This window comes from Lonchura striata, chromosome 24, assembly GCF_046129695.1.
Source record: "Lonchura striata isolate bLonStr1 chromosome 24, bLonStr1.mat, whole genome shotgun sequence".
Lineage (NCBI taxonomy): Eukaryota > Metazoa > Chordata > Aves > Passeriformes > Estrildidae > Lonchura > Lonchura striata.
Window position 1 is genome coordinate 4,302,197 of NC_134626.1, and position 25,646 is coordinate 4,327,842.

The 25,646-nt window shown below is 46.9% G+C and overlaps 1 protein-coding gene and 1 long non-coding RNA gene across 6 annotated transcripts in view; both read left to right on the forward strand.

Moving 5' to 3' along the window:
* CAMTA1 (calmodulin binding transcription activator 1) overlaps positions 1-25,646 on the forward strand; it is a 225,154-nt gene that overhangs the window by 17,395 nt on the left and 182,113 nt on the right. The window lies entirely within an intron of this gene.
* On the forward strand, positions 2,188-6,411 carry LOC110472507 (uncharacterized). The gene is made up of 2 exons (XR_002465729.1): positions 2,188-2,273; positions 6,040-6,411. It is a non-coding gene; the product is annotated as an uncharacterized LOC110472507 (long non-coding RNA).

Here is a 25,646-nt window from a genome sequence, read left to right on the forward strand (position 1 = left end):
TTGAAACATGAGGGAGTCAGGAAAGTGGATTAATTCAGTTAGTATTTACCTATCTGCAGGAATGCCATCAGTAGTGATAGGTACCACTGCATTGTGTTTCTGTGTCTCTGGCTTGCCCAGCACTGAGTAAAATACTGGTGTTACACAAGGTATACTTCCATGTTATGCAAGGAAAATGGTACAACAAAGTCACTTTAGAAATTCACTCTCTCTGCCAGGGCCTGGCATGTACACAGGAATTGGTTTATTTGGCAAATGAATGGGAATTGAGGAGATTATATTTTGTAAGGGATTGAAATCCTGTCATCTTGGTTTCAGGTTTGCTGCTTCTAAGGGTGCCTGTTTCATTTGGAAGAGAAAAATCAGAATTTGTATTAGAAAGAAAAATTAGTTATGAAGGAAAAATTAGTGCAAATGAAAGCAAATGTTTTCTTCTGCTGGGACACTGCCTGAGGAAAAGAGGGAAAGAAGCAGTGGTCTTTGTGGGGGACAGTGTACTAGGGACAACAGGAGAGGGCATAATCCACTGCAGTGGGGGGAAAGAAAAATCAAGTCTCTGTGCTCATTCCTTTGTATCTGCTGTCTATGCCCTGTTGTTGACAGACTGCAGGAGCTCAGAGCTGTTTGCAGCACACAGCCCTGGACCAGGCCAGGCACTGGAGAGCCCCGTGTCCCACCGTGGGTTTTTGACCCATCATTGTTGTTCCAGGGCTAAAATGTTCCCGGAGTTGCCTAAAACTCATCTTTGCAATCTTTCTGTTAACTGAGAAGTTGTGAGGGAGCCCCATGATGTTGGTGTGTCCTGCAGGCATGTCCCTGTCATGCACCTCTGAGGTCGCACAACTCATGGTGATGCCTTCAGACTTAATTATGTGATGAGTCACTGAAGTCTGTGTCTGTGCTATTGAGTTATTGCAGAGTTGCTGGGTTCCCAAACTGCTTTCTTTGATACTGAGGTTGTCTGGCACATCTGCAGTGTGAGCTGTGGTGAAAGGAGGCAGCCCAGCACAGCAGTGAGGGAACAGCAGAAATGCGGATTTACTGGTTTGGCTCACAGAAAGTGGAATTGATAAATGCTGGAAATAGTGGCAGGAATTGAATTTTAAGGTCCACAAGCAGTACCTTTAGCAGGAGGATTTACTGAGGGGGAATATGGACCTTCTTGCATCTCCAGCAGGTTCCTGACTGTGACATGCATGAAGCAGGAATGACATGGAAAGATCAGATGTTTTCTGGATAAACATGCAGGCAGATTAGATCCTTGTGCTACGTCTCAGTGTTAGACATTGTGATCTCTGACACTGGGGGCTTCTTTGCTTTACAAAGGCAGGGTTTTGTGCAAGGGAGTGTGTTTCTTGGCTTCAAGCACAGAGCTGGTTTGGTCCAGATAAGAGTCTCCCAAAACTTAATGCCTTGCCAGGCAGGGGGAGGGATGCTGGAATTAAGAGGGATGAAATGCCCTTGGTGGTTGTCTTTCTCCAAAAGTTATCTGATGTAAATATTACGTTCTCTGCATAAATTTAGTATAGATAATTGACTGCATCTTGCTTGGAAATGGGTACCAAAGGTTGTTTTATAGCTTCTGTGTAATTGAAATTCCAGGAGGAGAGGCCTTTGTCTTGGAAACCACATTTGAATTACTTTTTTATTGGAGTGTTAAAGCAATACGTTACAATGTGAGGGATTCAGTGTGTGTGTGTCAATAATTACCAGATTTCCACAGTTACAGTGAACAAAGAAAACTGTTGAAAAAGCATGTCAAGCTTTCTCTGAAAAGCAGCAATCCAACAGTTGTGTTGACAGCCAGGAGTGTTCTGACATAAGCAGAGCCTCTTTGCACAGGAGTCAGTGCCAGTGCAGGACCTGCAGGTGAGGCTTGGGCTGTGCAGCCTTGTACCCTCAGTGCTGAAAACAGTTTGTGAAACAAGAAACCAATGCTCCAACATGGAAGTGGGAAAACTTTAAGGAGCCTGTCTACAGGGAGGTTAATAATAACAAGCCAAAGTGGCTGGAAGCAGGAGTTGTCCAGTGTGGCTGCAGGAGGGTCAGTGGCTGAAGGAGGGCCAGTAGCCACTGGCACAGGAGAGCAGCTGAGTGTGCTGCTGTGGGCTGGGTGTGGAGTGCAAGAGCTTTGATGTGCTTCCATAGAAGGTTCTAGTTTTACTCACTGAAGCTCCTTTGTTTTGCAGAGATCTTGATGCAGACGCCCTTTTGGATTTCTTTTTAATAGTGTGTGACCCTTCACCTTTGATCCCTTGACCTGCATTACTTTGGTAACCATTTCATTTTTTTAATTTCATTTCACTTTTAATTTTGGTGTGTAAGCTGTAACATTTCATCATTTTAAACTGTAGCGTTCTTTGACCTCCCCAGATGTCTTTTTTCTTTTCTATGAGGATGCACAATGTTGCCTTTTCTTGAATAAACATTATTTCAGTTTTTAATAAAATATATATTTTTCATTGGTTTTGCTTCTTTTAAGTTTAACTGTGTGTATGTTGCCTGTATAATACTTCTTTGATCTGTGTTCTCCCACTCAATCTATTTTGATATTTATGTACATCTTTGCTTTTAATTCACATTTTTTCTACAGTTCTTTTGTTCAGTAAAAACCATTCTCATGGCCTGTCCATGGCCCATCCAAGTCCCCCTGTAGTCAACTTTTATAGCTTAAAGTAACCTTGGGAGCATTTCAGATACATTTACAAATAAAAGCTATTCTTTGCTGTTAAAATTTTTTTTCCTCCTGAAGTTAACTTCTCCTAACCATCAGCTCCAAACTGATAGCTGTTTTAATAAAAGATTAGGCTTCAGACCAAAATGAAAATCTCACTTGAAACTCAATTTGCATTTATTTTTCTGTTATCATTGGAGCCCAAAGGGAAGTTATCAATGCTTGGAGCTGTGCTTTAGGCACGACTGTGCTTAGGGAAGCAGCATTGTGTGTACGTGGGATGGCAAAGCCCACAAAGCTTAGTTGGTTCTTTCCATTTTCCTGTTGAAAGGGAAGCAGTGGATAAGACAGATTTTGGCCAGATTCTATTTTTATCTGGTAAATGATCATATGAAATCCACTGAGCACAGCCCACTGAAGTACAGATTACTTTTTAAGTGTCTCATTATTTTATTCTCTAACATTTAATGCTGAAGTTTTAATTGCACACAGATGAAGCTGCTAAATGAGCACTGAAATGGATTTAGGTCTTCTCAGAGCCTTGTTGATGCTTATAAAACTTTATATCATTCATTAGGACTACAGATTAAAATTGTAGTGAGCTGTTCACGTAGTGCCAATGGGCTCTGCTGGTGCCTGGCCTCTGGAGGAGCCTGTAGCTCACCTGAACACCCTCCTGCTGACCCTTTCCCCAAGGAAACTGGACTGCATTTGGCTCTGCTCTCCTTTCTGGGGGTCCTGCTGACCTCCAGGGCTGAGCCTGAGTTATCTCCTTCCCCTGGGGTCCTCTGTGATTCTTGAGGGATTCAGCCCTAGCAGATTGTACCTGGACAGTGAGGATGCACCATCAATACCAGAACCTGATTCAGGAAACAGGTTTGAATTGGCATCCCTGCCTGAGAAAGGTATTTCCAGCACTGATCTCTGTGCTTAACCACAAGATCCCTGTTTTTAAACTGCTCTTGTGTGGCAGAATTGCTTTCTAAAAATAGTGGCAGATCCAATATTCACAGAATTCCCTGCCCAGCGCCTGTGTGTTACTCTGAGTTTCTCTGACCCTGTGGCTATGAGTTGTGCTGGACTGTCCCAGCCTCCATCAGTGTTTGAAGCATTCAGGTGGATTTTCCCTTCCCCTCCTATTCCAAATTTTAGCTGTAATTGTTTTTGTAGACCAGGAATTGTCAGTTCTGGTACGCAGATTGCTGCTCCTCAGCAAGCCTGTCTGGGATAGCTGGGATTTGGCTTTGGCTTGGGTTTAATGCTACCTGTCATCCTGAGAAGAAGAATCCTCCAGAAACCATCTTAAGCCATTTCTCCAGTCTCTAGAACAGGGTTTTTAAAACTTGGTGGGGAAAAAAATACTTACCTTGCCCAAGAAAACCCCTTGAAGACTTTCTCCTCATAACACATATTTTATGCTGGCAGCATTTAGATGTGAATGCCCTGAGTTTCCAGGGCAGCAGTTCTTAAAAACCTTTATTTAAATGTCTGGATACTGAAGGAAATCTCCTTCCCTGTGCAGAAGGCTGAGTGTTGGCTGCCTCCTCTAGAACAAATAGCAGGGAAAAGAAGAAATGGAATAAAAATGTCTGATGTTGGGAATTGGAGTAAATAATAAAAAGAAACCGCTTAAAAGATGGTTAGAATGTCTTGTTTCTTTTTTTTTTTTTTTTTTTGTCGTCTCATTTCATGTTTTGTCATGTCCATCCTGCCTTCTTTCATAAGGTAAGCACTCTGACCTATGGCATTCTCTGGGTGTAGCTGCCAAGGTGGTGGGATGACAGAGTGATGCATGCTTTGTTGTGATATTTCCATGTATTGTGTTAGATGCAGATGGTTATTCACAGTAATTGGTGTAAATAATATGGGTTATGCCTGTTCAGCTATTGCATGGGCTTCCAGGGTGCTAGAGCTGCTGAGGGAGGAGGAAGTACAGTCTTTGGGAAGGGAGAGATAGGAATTGGTCCCCGTTTCCTCTTAAAAACACAGTAAATATTGGCAAGAAAAGCTGCTTTGTTGGCCAGCAATAGCACTGCTATTTGCCCCAATGTAAAATCTGTCCCCAAGTTTTTGCTGCAGTGCTGCAGGATACAGCAGGAACAGCTGACCCTTGGATGGCAAGAGATGATGGAACTTAATTCACTTTACTGAGCTTGTTTTTCACTGAGCAGTAACTCAAATACATGTTTTCATCAAACACTTAATCAAAGAACTACACAAATGCTGCAAAATGTTTGCAAAGCAAAACATTTGTCTATTTAGATATTGAGAGAATACTCTATTGAGAGATCTGTTCCTGCTTATGAGGTTTTTCTGTTACTCAAAGCCAGAATGTTGACAACATTCACTCCTGAAACAAGTCTTAATTTTGAAATCTATGCAGTATCTTCTGCTGCTGGAGGCTTTTATCTGTTAACCTTAACAGAAGGCTGAAGGGCTGAAATGAAATTCTTGGCACACGTACAAGACTCAGAGTGTTGCATGTCTTGCAGTTCAGGTAATCCAGTTGGGGTTGGATTAACCTAATCTGCTTTATTCAACCTAATAGACACTTGTGTGTCATCTGCATGTGCTGCTTTTTAAATAAAACATAGGCAGCAGCAAATTGCTCACTTTGGTCTGTCTACTTATGAAAATCAGATGTATTGGTCAGCATAAATACATTGTTTTCTGTTAACACTGAAATTCATCCAGAGGTGCAGGATGAAAGTACAGGATAGGTCTGTATCCCCTGCCCAAGACTGTGCCTGGGAAAACACAGATTTCCGTGCAGCACCTGACCCTATGCAATAAACTGACCAAGTGCCAGCTAACCCTACTGACGTTTCAGGGCTGATGGGTTCTGGGCATGGATCCTGCTGCTCCCACTGCTCTTGTGCTCAGAGGGGAAGGGAATTCCTTCCCCCTTTCCAGAGCAGAGCCCGAGTGCTGCTCTGGCCTCGCACCTGGGCACCAACTGTTGGGGCAGGACTGTGATCCTTGGCAGCCTCTCTGCAGGGAGGTTCTCTTTAGGGTGGGGGTGAATTTCTCAGGCTTATCACCCTGCTTGCTGCTCTGGGTGTATGTTGGTTTTTAAAGTCCTTAAATAATTTAATTATTGCTCCTGCTTTAATCTCTAACTTCTCGACATGCATTAAGGACTCTGATGGCTGAGGGGTTGAGCTGGCGCCATTGGGCAGCCAGCCCTGACCCTTTTCTGTGCTTCTGCTTTTCCTCTGCTTCAGAAGTAGAACTGTAGCCCTTGACACCCCTGCATTGGCTTTGTGTCTGCTAGAGCAGGGTCCTCTGCCTGTCCCCCGCTCTTAGCTGCACATTCAGCTCAGAAAATGCTCAGTGATAAACATGTGTTTTTATTTCTCCTTCAGGTTTGGCTTGTCTGCTTTTCAGCTCTTCTAGACATTGGAAATTCCAGTTTGTGTTTATTTTCTCTGGATTCCTTCCCACAAGACAGAAGTGAATTCAGCATGGATTATTGGGGAGAACCTTGGCTGGGAATAAGGATAATTGCAGCCTCTGGCTGTGCCACAGTTTCACTGATGATTTCTTTTAAGTTACTCACCTGCACTGTATCTGTTTCCTCAGCTGTAAAATGTGGGTAATTACCTCCATTGTAAAATGTTACAGGGTCTGCTGGTAATTATATGAACGAAGTGCTAATTACAGTGATTATCCCTTGGACCTAGTCTAGATCTGGCTGATGTTCCTGTTGTGATGAACGTATGAAACAAATACTACAACTTGCTTTTCTCCATTCTTTGCAAGGGGCCTGGGAGGTGCTGTGTCACGCGATGTATTCCCAGTGAGAAGCTCTGCTGCCCTGTCACCCAGGTCCCTCTCTTAATTTCTTGTTCCCCTCCACCCTCATGTGTTACAGGGCCGTGGGCTGAGGAATTACTGATTCAGTAGTTGGATCCATGTATGATCTGATAGCCAGGGTTTATGCTGTGGCTTCTCTTTTCCTCTTGGGGATATGTAGAATGCAGCAGCCAGGGAACTGCTCCTGAGGTACCACTTGGGTTGGAGCCAGTCTGTGCTGCCTAGTGGCCTCCATTCCTTAAGAAGTTCTGACCTTGATGCCAGGAGAGGTGTCCTTCCCGCTGTGGAGATTATTTCCCTCCTGTAAAAGCCTACAGCTTCAAGATTTTATTATCAAACATTTTATTTGCCTTTCTGTTCTCCGTTTATTTAGGACACATTTTCTTTGTAGCTGGGAATAGCTCTACTATCCCCTGAGCAGGGCTGGGTAGTGGAGGAAGAGTTGATATTCTTCAAGGTAGAAATGGAGTGTTCTCATCCAGAAACTCCTGCTGCTGCCGCTGGGAAGGTGCTGTAGTTTTTGTTGGTAGTAATAAGTCACATTGTACATCTGGTAGTGATGAGAGTCTCCTCTCCTACCCAATCCCTGCCTTCCCTGGTCACAGACCTCATGGTACAGTAACAACAAAAATAATGTGCTTGGTTCATCTTGCTACAACTCTGCCTGCTCTGTTCTGCCACATCTTATTCCCTGCCTTCCTTGGTTCTGGATGGATTTTCTGCCTTTGCCTCCAGCCTCCATACCTGCTTCCCATCAGCCTCAGCCTTTCTTTGCCCTGGAAGAGCAAGGCTCAGTTATGTCTTCAGAATTTAGTAGCTGAGCAGCTCTTCCTTTCTCAGAGTTTGACAAGTGCAATGAATTTTTAACTTTCAAATGAAGGTTTTAGTTCCTGACCGGGATGATGGTTTGGAAAGGCTTTCTGGCAATGGGAAGGCAGTCTTTAATTGCAGTTTTGCACCTGAGTTTTCCAGACTAGATACTCTTCTCTGACAGCTTCTGTCTGATTGATTCTAGGGCCTGTTTTTTTCCATGACAGGATACTTGAGCGCACCAGGGATGGGAGCAATGTGCCACTCCTGATAGGTGAAAGCGGTCATTGCCAGGCAATGAGGGTATGGAAAGAACTTCTTTTGCTAGGTGGAGGAAAAAGTAGATGAGGGATTATCATCTCTCCCACAATTTGCTCTTGCCTTGCTTTAGAGCCTCTCTCTGAACTAGAGAGGCGTGTCTGTAGTGTGTCTGTGTTCACCTAATGCTCATCTGCCAGACTTGTTTGAAAATCCTTCATTTGGGAAGCAGAAAATTCAGTTTGTTCCTACAGAAGCAGCATCTATTAAGATGAATTAATATGGTGTGAGAGGCTTCAAAAATTAATCCATGTTCTTACTGCCCATTGCACAAGTGAACTGATTCGTGTGCTCTCTTGCAAGCCACATGCTGAAGGATGTTAAATTACTGTGTAACCTGGAGGGTAATCAGTGATTCAGATTTCAGATTTATCCAACTCTTAATTTTGCAGCATTCTTTCAATATCTGGGGTTTGTGTATCTTGGCACCACTCTGAATGCTGTACATTAAGACTGTAGATAAAACACACATTTAAAAAAAAGCTTAAATTGTTTAGTTACATAATAATTATAAACTTTCTCAAGTCTTCTCTTAAAAATAGGTGCAGTTTGGTTTTCACTGAGGTGCAAAATATTGTGTAAAATCACTGCAACTTGTGACAAAAATGCTTTAAAGTATCTGAACGAAAATGCAGCATCACCGTGAAAACAAGTGTTAATGTAAAAGTGGTTCCAAACGAGGTGCTGCTAAATGAAGGTTTCCTGGTTTTAAGAGCAGGTTCTTGAGCAGTGATACACTCCGTGGGGGGCAATTGCACACCCCAGGGAAGGAGCTGAGGAGCACTTTCTGTATGTCAGAGGTTGCTGCGAAGAAATGTACTCGTTTTTACTACTTTTTGTAATTACCTGTGACTGCTCGGCTTTGCGAGTCAGTAGGTTACGGATGAACAAGGCTGGCTGGTTGAGCAGCGCGGCAGTGCCGGGAGCGCCGCCGGGCTGTGCCGTGCCGTGCCGGGCCAGGCCGGGCCGGGCCGGGCCGTGCCGTGCCGTGCCGGGCCGGGCCGGGCCGTGCCGGTGTCCTCGCTGCTGTGACCTCCCCACCGGCCTCGCTCGGCGGCGGGGACGTGGCGCTGCCGGAGCTGCGGGCCTCGGAGCCGCGGCCCGAGCTGCTGTCCCCGCGCCTCGCCGGAGGAGGAGGAGGAGGAGAGTTTCCATCGCGCCCCGTTTGCAGCTGCCCCCGTGTCTGTACGGACGCGGAATCCCCACAGGAGGGTGCTGCGAAGGCACTGAATGTGCAGGTTCGCAGGGAAGATCAGGGCTTGGAGGAGATTGTAGGGCAGCCGCCGCCGCGGCTCGGCCGTGCCCGGGAGGGGCGCGGGGGAGGCGCTGCGGGCGCTCGCAGCACCCCGGTGCTGGTGCGCTCCCGTGTCCGGTGCGGGAGTGTGGGCAAAGGCAGCGGCAGCGCTCACACGGGCACTCGGCTGCTGCAGAGGCGAGGCTTGGTAGCTGCAAAGCGTCCCAGGGCTGCTTCCCTGCCTCCTGCTCCTGCCTGGTGCTGGGACCCTTCCCCTGCGAGCGGTATCCGTGTCCAACGCATGGCTTCTCTCCAGCGAGCCTTGGAGCCACCCAGCTGCTTTCCTGGCTGCATGTAGTATGTTTAGCCTGCACGAGTAGCAAAATGCACTTGCTTGCAAGTAGAGACAGTGTCCAAGTTCTGTCCTAAAATACTTTGTAGGTCGGACCATTTTATTCGGTGCAATCAGATGAGAAATAACGGCAAAACTTCCCTTTGGTTCCTGGCTGTGCAACCCTCTTCCAAATATTTTAGTTAAAGGGATTATTCCTTTTGCATAATACATACTCATGCCAAAAAACTTGTCTGACAAGGCCAGTTAAGCAGCACGTGATTCTCCCTTTAGTTGTGTGCTGCTTCACCCTGAAATTGTGTCATCATTTAAAAGTAAACAACCCTCCACCCTGGGGGCTGCACACATCCGCTCTGCCCCTCACTTTCATTCTGCTGCTTTTCACTTTTTAAATAAACTTTTGAAACTGAGAGTTATATAAGTGATGAAGAAACTTCTCTTTGGGATGGCCTCTAGGGCATGAAGGGGGATTCAGTAATTCTGTTACATGGGAATGTGAGAAGTCTGATCCCTTCCTTTTAAGGGCAGCAGGATCAACTGATGGAGCTGTTGTAGAGAGGGGGTGTAAAATCAGCTACTCATTGCATCAGAGCACCTTACGTGGAAACCTGGGACTGAGATCCGTGTGTGAGTCCCTGTGGTGTTCCCTGCTGGCCACAGAGGCATCACAGCATGTGCTGGTTCAGTACCTGGGTTTGGGTCGCAGGTCTTTGGATGGAGGATTGTGTCCAGCAGTGCTGGTGCTTTGTGTTACTCTGTGGGTTTGGCACTCATCTGAAATAGCATCTCAAAAAAACCCTTTTGGTGGGATGGGTGATCCCAAAGTTTGGCTAATACACCCTGTGGAAGAGGTGCCTGGCAGCAGTGGGGGCTTTGCCTCAGCACCTGCATGGCAGGACAGAGCTGGTCTCGTATCCGAATGCTGTTAGATCAGCTGCAGGCGAATACAAATAGACTTGGATTTTGGCCCTGTAAAGGGAGACTTTCAGCTTCCCCTGGGAATTCTGCCTTGGCAGAAACCAGCTGTAGTTCAGTGGTTTCTGTTACCAGGCAGAGTCTGTTTGGATGTTAGAAAATTAGAGCAGAAATTCCTGCAGCAGTCAGCTGTGTCTGCGTCACCTCTGTGACCTCTAACTGCTACTCCTGCAAACAGTTGCCATTAAAGACAGTCAATAAGCCCTTTCTGCATTCCATTGGATCGTCTCTTCCTGCCATCTCAAATGAAAAATAAACAAAAGAGCTTAAGCGTGCAACGTGCTAAATAGACTAATCAGCTGTGAAAATATTTTATGGGGGAATCTGGGGCAAGAGCTGTCAGTGGGAGCGAGCTGATTGGAGCTGCAGCAAAACAGCTCCGGGAGGCGGCCGTGGGGACAGAAGGGAAAGATTTGTTCAAATGTATGCGTGGTATTTTTTTACCCCTTTCTGAGTAGTTTTAGGAAATCCCTCCCTCTGTAAATTGATTACCTCTGCACATCAGAATGCCTTGGCTCTAAGTACGCACTAAGCTGCTCCTGTGCTGATTTGACTTTGCCTGTTAAATGTAAAACAGGTTTTAATCTTCTCATTTAGATGTTTTAATAGAAAGTAAATGTTTAACTTGCTTTGCTGTGGCCTCCAAATCTTTAATCCTTAGGAATGTTTTTAATGAAAGGAAAACCGTGCTTTTGTTTAAAGCACAGGGTGATGCTGCAGGCAGTAGTGCTGGTGGGGGGAATTGCAAACCCACAAGAATTTTTGGCACTGGTGGAGCCTGGATTTGGGGATTACGGGCTTAGGAATATGCTGGGGAGAGTGACAAGGACCCTATCTTGGGACAGTCTGTGGTTGGGAAGGGGTCTGTAACCATGCTGTCAGTTCAGTGTCAGTGATTCCTGTCCCTGAATTCAGAATCATCCCTGTGTTCTGATGATGTTACAGGGCTGTTGCTCCAGCAGAGCTGTGCGCTTGCCAAGGAAACCGCAAAGCAGGCAGCACCGGGTTTTGTTCTGCATACAAAAGGGGGGTTCTGCTCTTCTGAAGCCACTCAGCTTAGTTATGATTTAATTTAATGTAATTTGTTTAAAAAAAGACACGTGGCTCCAGGACACACATACAGCTGGCAAAAAATACTACGACGAAGTCAAAACTGAACAAGGAGTGGAGCACCCAGTAAGTGTGGGTAGAAACCACCTAGGGGGAATCACAGGCACCTGTACCCACTTTGGGGCAGGACCCACAGCTGTTTACCTCTTCAGCTGCATTTTCTGCCTCAAATTAGAATCAGGACTTTATTAGTATAAAAGTGCATTAAGTCCTGTAAGATGGAGAGTGCTGCCAAAGGATTTACCTCTGGGTTTCCCACCAGCCTGTGCTGCCAGAAGGGAGATGCTGCTCAGGGCAGCTGAAGGCAGACAGGCATCTACAAGGAAGTGCTTCATAAACAACTTCCCTCATTGGAAAGCCAACTGCACCGATAAAGCTTTGGCTGGGTAAATAAAACGTTTTGATTTCCAGGCCTGTCTTATGAGTTGTAGAGCTGTAATTGTGTAAGTGCCAGGGTTATAAATAGTGGGTGCAGCTGGCAAGCCCCAGCCATGGCACACCGCAGCACCGGTGCTCCATAGTGAGAATCAGGAGGTTGTTCTCATTTGGGTTTTGGCTTCTCCTTTTGCACTCCACCTGGTTTTGCAGGGACTGGTTCCTGTAGCCAGGCCTGGCTGTCCTTTGTGGGACCTGGGCCAGCTTGGATGCAGGAGCATCCTGCAGCACCTCGATTTGTACCTGATCTGTGCATCACCTGGGCTGTGTGCGGAAGGCAAGGAGAAGAAAACTATTGGTAAAATAATAAATCGACTTCAAACTGAAACGGTTCATTATTGCAGCATCAGTACACTGAACAGGCTGGTGCTGCATCACAGGTGTGTGGATGCCTGTGGAAAATAGTGTCATAAGGGGTGTCCCAGCAGTACCTGCAGTGAAGGATTCACTGTTCTCCACAGGATGACTGCAGAGCAGTTTGCATACATCCATGGGGAAACAGAGCTGCTCTTTCACTGTGCACCAGAGGGATGAGTTAGGTTTTACAATATATTAACTTAAATATTTAATTTTCTGAGTTGTCATTCTAATTAAATTAATATGCATTTTTTTCCCTGTTTCTCTTTTTCTTTTGACATTTTCTTCTCTTTGATCAAAATCCTAATAACCCTAACAGGTCACAGGCACATCAAGATGCTGGGACAGCACTAGGGGCTGAGGAGAGCAGAGCCGGGACTGTGTGTGGAGGGTTGGGGTATGGCAGGAGGACGGCGGTGGAAATGTTTGTCTTCCCTGTGGGAGTGGGGTTGAAACGCTACATCGGGCACGTGTCACCAAAATAATAAAAATACTATGAAAGCAATCAAGTATGCGTTACCCACTTGGCGTTGTTACAGGCAGCTCCTCCCTGTGCAAGGCCAAGCCATTCTGAATTCTTCCCCCGGGATTTGGTGTTAAAACATGTTCTCTGCCAGCTGACAGAAGAGTCAAGCTCGGATTTATTACACCGGCACCTGCAGTAAAAAATGACAGATGATGCGAATGTATTTAATTATCATTCAACGCCACATCTCTGCTTGCTCCGGTCGCGGGGCTGCAGCTGGCACACGCTTTAACTAAAGTCAGTGCGCTTATCTGGAGAGGGGCCCGGAGGAAGCGGCTGCAAACGTGGGTCTCTCCACACCCTCCTCGCTCACCCGTGCCCATCCCGGCCCTCCCGCAGCCCCGCTCCGCAGGGAACTCGCTCTCCAGCCGGCGCTGGAATCCCCCGGCGGCTGGCCCTGCCTCGCCGGTCCCTCCGAAGGGGGTCCTCGGCGGCATCCCCCGGCCGTTCCCACCGCCCGGTGCGATCCCGCGTCCCGAAGGCCGCTGCGCTTTGCAGCAAGGTCAGGGGGACACGCCGGGACTGCCGCAGCGGCGCCGGGAGCGAGCGCGGCTCCGGCAGCGCTCACGCGTGCCGGTGGAACACGGAGCGCGATGCGCTGGGCAGCTCTGCTGGGTGCGTGTGTGCGCAGTTACAGGGACATGCAGACAGAGATACATGCCAGAACGTGTGTGTGTGTGTGTGTGTGTGTGTGTGTGTGTGGTGTGTGCAGTTACAGGGACATGCAGGCACAGAGATACATGCCAGAACGTGTGTGTGTGTGTGTGTGTGTGTGTGTGTGTGTGTGTGTTAGTGTGTGTGTGTGTGTGTGTGCGCAGTTACAGGGACATGCAGACAGAGATACATGCCAGAACGTGTGTGTGTGTGTGTGTGTGTGTGTGCAGTTACAGGGACATGCAGACACAGAGATACGTGCCAGAACGTGTGTGTGTGTGTGTGTGTGTGTGTGTGTGTGTGTGTGTGTGTGTGTGTGTGTGTGTGTGCAGTTACAGGGACATGCAAACACAGACATACGTGCCAGAACGTGTGTGTGGTGTGTGCAGTTACAGGGACATGCAGGCACAGAGATACATGCCAGAATGTGTGTGTGTGTGTGTGTGTGTGGTGTGTGCAGTTACATGAACATGCAGGCAGAGATGCATGCCAGAATGTGTGTGTGTGTGTATCGTGTGCAGTTACATGGACATGCTGGCACAGAGATACATGCCAGAACATGGATACACACGTGTTTGCACGGATAAACGCATACACAACACATGCATACCACAGAGAGACGCGCACTTACACAGATAGACACATGCACACACACACACCTGCATACACTCACACACACGTGCATATTTGGCATGTGGGAGGTGGCCCAGGTGCTGCTGCCCAGCTGCCTCAGCCCCAGATGCCGTGGCCTCTCCTAGCTGCTGTTTGTGAGCACTGATGAGGCTGCTGGGGGAACTCAGACAAGCCTGGAGCCTGCCCAGGATGCTCTCGCTTTCCTGGGGTGTCCCTGAGGTGCAGAGCCTGGTGTGCCCTCAGCCCTTGGTCCCCTGCCATCACCCTGTGCCCCCCTGGATGCCAGTGAATGCTCCTGGTCAGGCAGACCTATGGGCTGAAACAAGCTGGACCAGTTTTGTTGGTTTTGTTGTTTTTTTTTTTTTTTTTTTTTTTTTTTGAGGAGGAAAAGGCAATCCAAGGTGAGCTGGGCAATTCCTGTTTCCCTGAGGGATGAAGATTTGGAGTTGTTGAGATGGGGTGTCCTGCTTGCCTTCCTGCTTTGTAAGAGGAAAAGCTGCTGTTGGGGTTTCATTATCGCTTGTTTGTTGCCTGTGCTCACCAAACCGTGCAGGGAAAAGGGGATTTGGGGAGGATTAAAATATCTGATTCTTGCTGGTTACTGAGCCTTTTGGACGTGAGCTCCAGCAGCTTTGAGCTGCATGGAGCAGACATGAGGAGAGGTGGTCAAAGGAACTGGCCAAAAAAGAAAACAGAAAAATCTGATTTTTTGCAAAGCTTCTAAGAGGAAAATGGAAGAATTTTGATCTTGCCAAATACTTTTGACATTGGAATTTTCCTTGTTTTTGATAATGTTTAAAAACCCCACTTAGTTGAAAGCAAAAAATAAGAAGCCATCTGGAAGTGAGGGATTTTCCTCAGTGCCCTGTCACAGGGAGTCCTCACTGCTGTGTGCAGAACAGGGAGATGTTTGCTTTTGGGGGACGCTTCTGGCATGAGTATCTTGCACACCAAAACTCACTTGTTTTTGGTGGATGTGGCGTTTCCCCTGAGGGTTTTGGCCAGAGGAGCTGGGCAGGCACATAAAGCTGTGCTTGTGGGTCCTGCTCTCTCTTAACCACACCAAACCCCACATTCAGAAGTGGAGCAATCAGCTGGGGATATTTCAGAGCGGGTGGTGAAACGAGGTAGTTTTTAGTATTCATGAAAAATGCTTGTGACAGCCTTACCCCAAGTAATGAGCAGCCACCTGCAGTTCAGAGCAGTGCTTGATAATGCTGTAATTAGATTGGAGATGCAAAAAAGCTCATTAAAATTAAATAACATATTTGTCACTGTTTTAAGAGGTGCAGATTGCCTCGAACCATGCTGGTCTCTTGACCTTGAGTATTTTGGCATAGTCCTCACTGTTGAGCACATGAAAATAATGTTGGAGCATCCCACAGGCAGGTTTGTGGTGGGGATTTCAGCACAGGGTTGCAGGTGCTCACCTGCCCTGGTCAGATTGTTTGGCACCTCACCATACAGGGCCATGCTGCCAGCACCTGGATGGTGCAGAGGAACACAGGCTTCCAAAGGCATGGTATCTACCTCTTCAGTTTTTGTAATACAGTAAAATGAGTTTTGAGTTCCCTTCCTCCCTCCTGCCTGGAAAGGAACATGCAAAGTCACGACAGACTGCAATTTTCCCAAATTAATTTTTAATGACTAATTTGTCTTGTTTTCAGATGTTTTATACAACATTTTTTGTTTAAACTCCTTTTGTTTCTCTACATGTCACCACAGCGGAGGTGCGTGTTGGGTCAGGATCTCCATTTGGGGCATCAAGGGCTGGCATGGCTCTGCCCTTGGGAAGGCTGCATCTCCCAAGGTCTGGGGAAAGGCAGAGATCATCCTTTATAGAAGGGATTTCCCTTTCTGCTGCCCTAAAATGGCACTGCTGTCCAAACACTGTTGCCCTCACTCCAACTGTTGTGGCCACGTGCTGCTCTTCCCTTCCAGAGATGCTGGCTGGTCGGGGCTTCTCTTGCAGTAGCTTCTATGCACAAAGAAGAGAATTAAAAACAAAAAGTGGGTTTTTCTTCCTCCTCCTCACTCATCGTGAGTAATTACACGTAGGTGTCTCGGAACAGGAGTGTTTACAGACACTCTGTATTTTCGGCATGTGGGATTTTCCCGCTGTAGCACTTGGGTTGTGAGCAGCAGCAAAAGCAGTGCTCAGCCTGGTGCCTGGATCACCATTGTTTTTTTGGGAACTGGGGAAGAGGAGGGAATGCTCTTGAGCATAGGGTCATGGCCCTTTGGTGTCCACAAGAGGGGAGTTTGTAGCAGAACTTCTGGCACCTTAAAGATAAACTTTATTTTGTTGTACTTTTTTCCCGTTCTTTGGGCTCAGATTTGAGTGGTGGCAGCTTGTGTTGCCTTGCAGCTGGGCACACTGCTTGGCTTTGCTTGCTGCCATTCTTGTCAATGTTTTCTTTTATGTTCCTGGCACCAAATGGGAATTTTCTCAGAGCTTGTTCTGACTAATGTTGATGAAAGGGCAGAAATTCATTATTAGAGTGAAATAGCTGGTGATAGACTGGGGTTCCCAGGTGTATGAATGAATATCAGAAAATATCTGTAATGAAATTTTTTCTGCAAATCCTCACCTGTGACCACCCCCGCTCTGCCTGTGTGGGTTGAGCTGTGAATTCCACACAGCCACAGGAGTTTGGAACAGCACCTGTAGGGCTGCCCAGGTCTGTCCCCACACCTGGGCACCCTCAGCTTCTCTGGGCAGAGGTGGCTGCCCCAAAACCAGTGTGAGAGCCTGTGATGGGCAGACAGAGCCTGACCATAAAAATATAAAATCAAGTAAAGTGTTTTCAAGGCCCAGATTGAGACAGGAACCATTCACCTCTTCCTTTCTTCTGGGTACCTGATTATTGGCAGAGTAGTCTTAGTTCTTTGTCTAGGGTGAGATGGTTGGGAGGGAGGGAGCTGTGAGTGAACAGTTTCATCACCAATAAATATTTCAGATAAAACAGAATGTGTCATTCCCATCATGCTTGGAGCAGAGTGAAGGGCTGTGGCTCAGGCTTCTGGTCAGGTCCAGGTGTGTCCTTAAGACTGGTCTTAGGCAACTTCACAGGAAAAGACCCCCCCAAACACATTTGGCCTCTGTAGTTATGCCAAGGAATCTGCTGGCAGAGTAAACCCTGGGTAAACATCCTCAATTTGCTGCCTCCTGAAATGGAGCGGCTTTTGGAGTTTGGAGCCACAATTTGTATTCAAATGAAGGTCATTTGAAAGGTGTAACACAGTAAACAGCCATTATTTCATTTTGATAGTGGTACTAAAATTATAGTGTTGGTTGAATTATTTTAGTATAGGACCATTACCATCTCCCTAAAACACTTAGAGGGGTTTTATATCAGTGCTGCAGTCCTGAAATTAGAGGAAAATTAAAAATCACACGACTGTGGTAGAAAAGTAATTTATTTGTGAGGATGCCTTCATTTTATCATGGCTTCTCTTTCCCTTCTGCTATTCCAGGAGAGACATGAGCTCCCAACACCCAGACAGGCTCCCAGGGTTTGCCTTGCTGAACCAGGAAAGCAACAGCTTCCCACGAGCCAGGGCTGCCATAAGCCACCCCCAAAACTTAATTTTTAATTTTTTTTTTCTTTTTTCAGTAAAAGTGGCTGATGTGGTATTGCCTGACTCAGTGCTGTCAGCGTGTTATATTTCAAACATACTCGTGTAGGGGAGTAGGCACACACTTAAAATCTCTCTGCATTCATTTTCTTCTAGGAATACATGCAGTAGAAGTTGGAGTTAATAGAGTGGCAGTGATTTCCCTCATCGGGGTGGCTGGGTGAGGGTGCCAGCATGGAGCCTGGCTATTAGGGCTGCTCTTGGGTGGAAGGGGGATGCTCCAAAAGCTGCGTTGGAGTGGGAGCTGGCGGACGTGAACAAAATCTTAATTGGGAAATTCCCGTAGATTATTACAGCTGCCTTCATTAACATTTTCACACTTGGCTGGTAACAAATGAGGAGAAGAGCTGTGTGTGCCACTGGATTTATAGTGTTCCAAATCCCCTCCATACCTGGGGTGTGCCTTTGAGCAGAAGGCATCATAGGTTTTTTGTGGAGGGGCGTTCTGTCAGGATTTCTGTGAAAATCTTTACTGGCAAGGACTTGATTTTCAATGAAAGGAAGGAATACCCTGCAATAAAATTCCTAGCTCCATCTTTGGCAAAGTTCAGTTTGGGTTTGGATCTGTTTTTTTTGGAGTTTTTGATCTGTTTGTGCTTCAACTCCAGGGTTTTTTAATTGCACAAGGATGATATCAAGTGTATATCCACTGTAAAGAGCATAAAGTCCTAAACGCTGCAAGCTGAGCTGCTTTAACAGTAGCAAAACTGACATAAATGAAGCACCAGCTGTGAAAGGTGTTGCCCATGGAAGGCCACCACATCATGTTGTAGAAAAAGGGCATGCCTTATGTCCCTTCCCTGCCTCACAGGCCCTGGCTTGCTCCTGCTCACACTTCACTGCTGGAGCATGCGGTGCTGGCAGGGCCAAAATACATTTTCATTATGAAATCACAGGGTGCTCCTGTGCTGAGTGACACTGGGGTGGATGGTCCCATCCTTGGGCGAAGGCTGCTCTCACAGAGGAGATCCTCAGGAGCTCTTTCAAATTGAGGGGAAAACCTGCAGCTGGATTAGGATGCCCTCGGAGATGAGCGTAGCAACCTGTTCCATATTTATTACGGGCAACAATTTGACTAAGGGAGAATTTAGATTAATAACATTCAGCCCAGAGAAGTAATTTCCTTTGAGAAAGCGATTTACATGCACTCTGCCAAAAAGAGCCGTCACCGCGTGCTCTCCCTGTGTCAGCTCCAATAATGAAGTTGGAAATAACATGGGAGGTTAATAGGTCCTACTTATCTCCTTAGCACTGCGAAGGAAGATTTACAGTGCAGAGCCTGGTTTGCATATTCCCGTTGGAAATGGAAAGGTTTTTCCCAGCTGAGATTGATGAGACCTTGCAGGGTGTGTGCTGAGGCTGTAAACCTCCATCCCAGGGACACGCTCCTGCCAGAGGGAGCCGCCTTTCCCGGGTCACTGGCCAGGGACTGACTTAGATGCCAAAGCCACCATTCCAGTGATAATTATTTTTATCCATCTGTCTCTTCTAAGGCTGGAAGTTCGCAGAGACATGGCTGCCACACCGTGTTAGGGGTGTGTTGAAGCCCTGTGGATTTTCCCTGGGAGCTGCCCATGGCTAGTGAAAGGGAAAGTCATCTGGAGATGTGGTGGGAGTTGCTGCCATGGAGGGTGGTGGAGGCTGCCTGTGTTACCCCTCAGGCCACTGCCAGTCTTCTGGGTGTGTGTTGGGGTATGTTGTGTCCTGCCCTGTCAGAATGTGAGGTATTGATAATTCCGAGATTGTAAAGTCTCTGTCTTTCTGCCCCGTTGCCAAAGCAGAAGCCATAATTGGTCTGTGCTGGTTTCAAGGTTGTTTATTCTGTTTATCTCTAACATGTTCTGCTGCCCTGCCCAGCTCTGTCCTGCAGGGCAGCGTGTGGGGCTCTGCCCTCAGTGGGATGTTACAAACATTAAATACCAGAAACTCCCTGGGCTGGATTTACAATAACGTGCCAATATCTGTCACCTATGTTGGACAGTGTGTCCCCAGCCTAAACCAACGGAAAAATGCCAACACCACAGTGACACATGGAGGGCATGAAGAAGGAGAAAAAGGACAAGGCACACCCAATTTCCTCCATCTTGTCCCCTTTGGACCCCTCATCTAGAATCCTAAAATTTTACTTTTGCACCCGTGCCACACTTGATTATTACTTATATCAAACAGTCAGAGCCTGTAATTCATCCTGTAAGACTGAAAACTCTTTTCCATGGACAGAGATCACAGCCAGTATCTCTGGGGGCTCTGTCCAGGGGGGTTTCTGACCCCTGCCAGGGTCCCAGACCTGCCAGGGCAGCCAGAGGGAAGCCCTGGATTCCCACACTGCCCTTGCCCCAAGGAAAGGGGGTCTGCATGCTGGACCACGAGGCTGGGAGCTGCTGGAATGTGCTGGTGGGTTAATTGGGACTGCTCCCCTAGCTGGAGCTGGTAATAAGCCTGCCACCATGGGGGAGGACGCTGCTGCCTGGGCTGTTGGTGAGGCTGGCAGCAGCTGGAGGTGCCTGTAGTGGCCCCTTCCCCCTTGCCTGGCTGGCCCAGGGATGGCAGGGACAGGGGATGGCAGGAGCCAGAGCTCTGTCACTTCACATTACTCCTGTGAAATCCCAGCGGGCCCGTGGCACGTTATGGGCTGCTGCAGGAGCTGTTTCCTTTGAGCAGTGGAGCTGTCTGGGCACAGAGTGAGGAAAATCCCAAATTCTGTGGCTGCTTTCCTCTCCCCTGGCTCTCCCCACCGTCTTTTGGGAAAGAGCTCTGTGTCTGTTCTTCTCTCCCAGCAGGGTTGTGTTTGTGTCCTTCCAGGTTGTTCGGCTCTTCCAAACTGGGAATAAACCAAACTTTTAAAAATAAACCAAAATTCATTCCCTTTGGATAATTTAAGTCACATGGTGCCTGAAACCTCCTTAAGAGAGGGACTCTGAGAGGGAAAGAATTGTTAATAAATGTTCTGTCTGCACAAACTCTAAAATATTCATTTCAGTCAGTTATTTCATGTTACTGAGCAAGTGCAAGAAGAATGAACTTTCTGAACAGCTTAAGGTACAATTCTGTAATAACCTGAGCCATTTAATGAATGAAATATTTAACATAATTTGCATATATTAAGTGACGGGATGACGTTTTTCTACTTCTGTGTACTCTTTGTGTATCTGGAACAGTGCAGCCTTTCCTCTTCACCACTCCTCACAGTGCTTCAGGGTAGGCACTGAGGAAATGGCATTTTTCCTCCTCATTTGGAGCCAAGCAAATGGGAGCCACACCAGCTGAAGGCAAGGGCACACACAGGCACAGCTGAAGTGTTTTCAGCTTGGCAGCATGGCTCGAGTAAGCATTGCTTCTGCTGCCATTTCTGCTCTTGATGCTCCCAGTCCCACAAAACACGATTTGTTTCCTTTTTTTTTCTATTTTTTTTTTTTAATCAAGTAGTATTTTAAGTGCAGACAAGAAGCTGTCTGCACGTGCCAGAGACTCCTCTTGGCAGCACGATGCACAGGGTCTGGGAGCTGCCCAGTTCTGAAGCACTCCTGGAGCATAGCTGGGCCTGGCACACAGCCCATCCCTGGGATGGGGCTGCCAGGCTGTCCCCTGTGGCACCGTCCCTGCCTGGATGCCATCCCTGTGCAGCACTGCTGGCCCCTCCAGAGCTGTGGCTGGGCTGCCCCTGGGGATGCTGAGCTTGCCTCTGGTGTCCTCCAGAGTGGCATCCCTGAGCTGGCACTGCTGTCAGACAGTTGCTGGGTAAATCAGGCAGTTATGCAGTGAAAACCTCACTGGGATTGGGAAATAAAGGGGGGAACCTTGGTGCTTTGCCCCATAGAAGCAGAGAGAGCTGTAACAGGTGTTGAGTGACCAGAACTTCATTCTCAGCAGGTTGCTCCAGGAGGAGGGAGCTGCTAATTTCCATGTGACCAGAAATTGCAGTTCATAATCCAAACATTCTCAATTATACCTAATTAAGTTGTGACTTCATTAGGTGTTCCCTAACTTAACTGCACTTAAATTCATTAAACTATTTTTCTTCTATTCTGTAAATGGTCTCAGGAAACTGTAGAGGGAAATAAAGTGTCTCAAGGAGTGTGTATTTTGAGTATCTGTATAAAGATGTATAGATTTTTGGATACATAGGTCTCTCTGTATCCCATGGGTGGGGTTTGGGTGGTTGCACACAGTAGCAGCCCTGGGGAGCACAGAGTGGATCTGGGGTGACCAGTGTGGCTCACGGTGATGCAGGTGCATCCAAGCTGTCCACCATGCTGTGCCCTGATGCCCCGATGCCCTCACTCAGTGGTAATGCCAGTAATGCTGACCCTCAGAGGCTGGATGAATAATGCATCTTGCCCTTCCAATCCCCATTACCTTGTGTTTTTTGCATCCCACGCACTCTGTGTCGTGTCAGTCATTTGCCCAGTTTGTAGTTTGTTCAGGGCTCTGGGCTGGTTTTCCAGTCTGTCTGAGCCTCACTCGAAAATACCTTCTGTCATGTTCAAGTGGCACCTTCACACTGCTCATTTCCAGGTCATTGGTAAATATGAAGCAATAAAGGAAATATAAAAGGAGTTCAACCAGGAATCCCCATCTGTCTGGGCCTGCAGAGCTCCTGGATGTCAAAACTGCATTTCCAGAACTTTAAAGGCTTAAAACCAGAGAAGAGCAGATTAATTCTAAACTGTATCCCTTTCTTTTATCAGCAAAATTTTAATTTTTTTAAAGGTATATATTTTTAATAGGAAATGAGCCCACTCCTGGGGATGTAAAGCACAGCCTGGTACGAATATTCTGAGAGGGTCCCCTCTCAGCAGCTGGATTTGAGCTGGGTGAGCAGAGGGAGGGCTGTTTTCATCCTGCTGTCAATGTGCCTTGACAGAGCGTTAAAGTCAATATTACCCTAAAAACGTTCTGCTTTTCATAACAGGCAATTTTGTTGGTGTTGAAAATGCTTTGTTTGATTTCGGGAGCCATTCATTACAGGATCAGGGCTTCAAAGTGAAGCCAATTAGTTATAAGAGCTACTTTTAAAAAGCTTTTTTCCAAACACCAGCTTGAAGGTTAGCTAGAGTGTGGTGAATGGGGAGCCTGTGCTGGGGTGGCCCCACTGCGGTGTTGGGCACCACTGGGGCTGCATCCCCCTGGCTGAGGCCACATCCTGGTGGGAGCAGGAATCTGCAGCGTGTGGTGGCTCGCCCCCTTTGCTATATTTAGTAAGAAATGCATCAGCATCCCTTTTACTCGCTGAATTCCCTCTGGGAATGGAGCTGGTAAATAGCTGTCGCACTAAAAATAACACCTGCAGCAGCCACTGGCAGCCACGTTCCCTTCCCTGGCTGAGCACAGAGCCAAAGGGCTCCCACCCTGGGAGCAGATGTTGGGATTTATGATGATTTGAAAAAAATAACCAAAAATCAACACTTAGAAATATAAAGAGCATGAAATCGCCTGTGATGCTTAACCTTTGGGAAGCAGCATCCGTGCTCTGTGCTGGCTCCTGTCCGTGAGAAAGGACACAGCAGCCCCAGCACAGCCTGCAGCAGTGTTCTGGCAGTCCAGAGGTCACTGGTGTGACCTGACATCAGCCCTGCCCTTCCTCAGCCTTCTGGTCAACCCCTTTCCAAGGATAAATACAGGGAATCCTTGGCACTTTGGGCAGTTTGCTGTCCTAGCACTGCTCAGAATGAGAAATGGCTCTTTTCACACAAACATCTTTTCTTCTGGTCATTTTTTGCCTTGTCATTTTTTTTCTTATATGTTCTCTTAGTGAGGATTAACTTAACTTTTGGAGGTCTGAAAATAACTCACAAGGAATTTACAGTTCCCTGATGCTGCTCTGGTTTTATGGTTGTTTCCATGCAATGCCAACACACACAATAATTCTGGGTCAGAGGGGCAGTTTCCACAGATGGGGAGCCAGCTGGCAACTGCCAGCCATTCTGGGAGCAGACCTGCTGTGCCCCCCAGGCCACAGGCCCTGGTTAATCACCATGGCTGGATCCTGACATGGGGCATGAATGTTTTCCTTTTCATGCCCCCATGGAAGGGAGGATGGTTTGATGACAGCTGTGAGTGTTGTGAGTTTGCTGGAGCTGATTGCCACTTGAGAGCTGCCTCCAGCAACTGGACATGTTGTTCCTGATCTTGTGAAGAATCCATCAAAGTGACCCTGAGATTATTTGGTGAATAATGCCAGTGTCACAGTTCAATCCCCATATGGGTCATTCAGTTATGAGTTTGACTTATCATCCTTCAGGGTCTCTTCCAACTCAGAGTGGTCTGTGATTCTGAATTTACCAGGGAAGATCTGGGGAGAAGAACCCCAAAACAAAAAACTTTGCCAAAACCAAACAACCCAGCAGCACCAGGCAGGAGCTGGGGACATCAGCACAACCGGCTTGGGCTGTCAGCCCCTGAGCTGGGCCTGGGACAGAACCACTCTCTGAGGTGTCAGAGGCATCTCCTGCAGTACAGTGCAGAGAGCCCTGGCTTTCTGCTAATGGCTCTGTGGCTTCTGAATATCAAACAATTAATTATATAAATATCTAAATAATGCTTTTTCTGGCTATTTCTACTTTTTTACTCTTGTATTTGATACTGGTCCTTCCATTTAGATTTTTTATTTCAGTGGAGCAGCATGAGATTAGGGACTCCTGTACAGTTGGGCAATGTGCCTCCAGGAAGGACAGCCAGAAGCCATGACCCTCTCATAGACTGTGATTCTTCTGGCATTTTTAATGCTTAAAAGCCCTTTGTGAATTGTACTGGTGCTGCACAGCTTCATTCCAGACACTTCCTGAGTTTTTGTCAGCCTGGCCACACTTGGGTATGGGGCTGTGTGGTGTGACTCAAGGCTTTACCATGTTCTCTGTTCACAAATGCAAGACATGAACAATTCTTACAGGAATGATGATAATGAGTAGCATGGGTAATTTTTTTTAACACTAAATGTTGTTTGCACAATGATACAGGACACTTGTGTGGTATTGACAGAGCAGGGAAAACCTTCCGTGTAAACAATGGAAAATGAATAAACCCTTTAACTAATGACTTCAGGTACAGCAACTTTTCTGTTCAACTGGATCTTCAGGAAAAGGGATTCTTGTGCTTGGGCTGGAGTGGGATAGATGGAGCATGAAAGCACCAGCATCCAGGACTCCTGTTTGCACTAATTAAGATGTGAGACTGAGGTGGTGGCATGACAGCAGAGCATTGGTTGAACCAGTAAAATGTCCCAGTCCCTGCTATTCCTGGATTCCCCTGCTATTCCCAGATTTCTGGTTTTTGTGGCTCTCAGTCAGACCAGCGGCATCATTTGAATGCAGCTTTTATCATGATTGAATATGTATATTTTAAGAAGGATTTTAATTCTGTTTGAAATAAGAAAATGCCATAAATCAGCAGCAGAATCTTTTAACATTTACAGTTTTAAATGAATTCCTGGTGAGAGTCTCTTAAGCCAGATTTATATCTGACTCGGCATTGAGCTGTCGTTACGTGGGACTGAAAAACTCTGACAGAATTAGGCATAATGCAAAAATATGCTGAAAAGACAGTTCTGCAGGACTGTGGCACATTATTATGTCAGCGCATATGAGAGCGAGGAGTATGTAGAAAGGGGCAATTTCTGGGGATATTTCTCTTTTAATGATCCTTCCATTGGAAGGGCTTGCTGCTGTCTCCATGCTAGAGAAGGCAAATGGAGCAGGCCTGGTGTTCTCACCTCCTTGGGCACAGTGGTCCCACTGCTGGAAGCAGGACTGGTGCATCCCCCAGGGCAGGAGGGACCAGCCATGGCTTGGGCAGGTTCCCAGGGGATCTGCTCCATCCTCCAGGATGCAGTTAGACTTTGCCACTTGGTGGAGGAGAGCTGCAGAACATTCCATGGTCCTCCTGGTTCCTGTGGGAGTTGAGAGCAGGGCAGCATCTCTGAGGGTAGATGCTCACTCTGGAGCAAGGGAATGCACTTTGGCATTTTCAAGCCATGTGACTGTTAGAATTGTGTACAATAATTGAGGTTTTTGCTGTTATGCTGTAATTAATGCATTGTAAACACAGAGATCTTAGTGATTTTTTTTTTAATCACATTGCATATTTGACTCTTTCAGGCTTCAGAGGACAAGTGAAT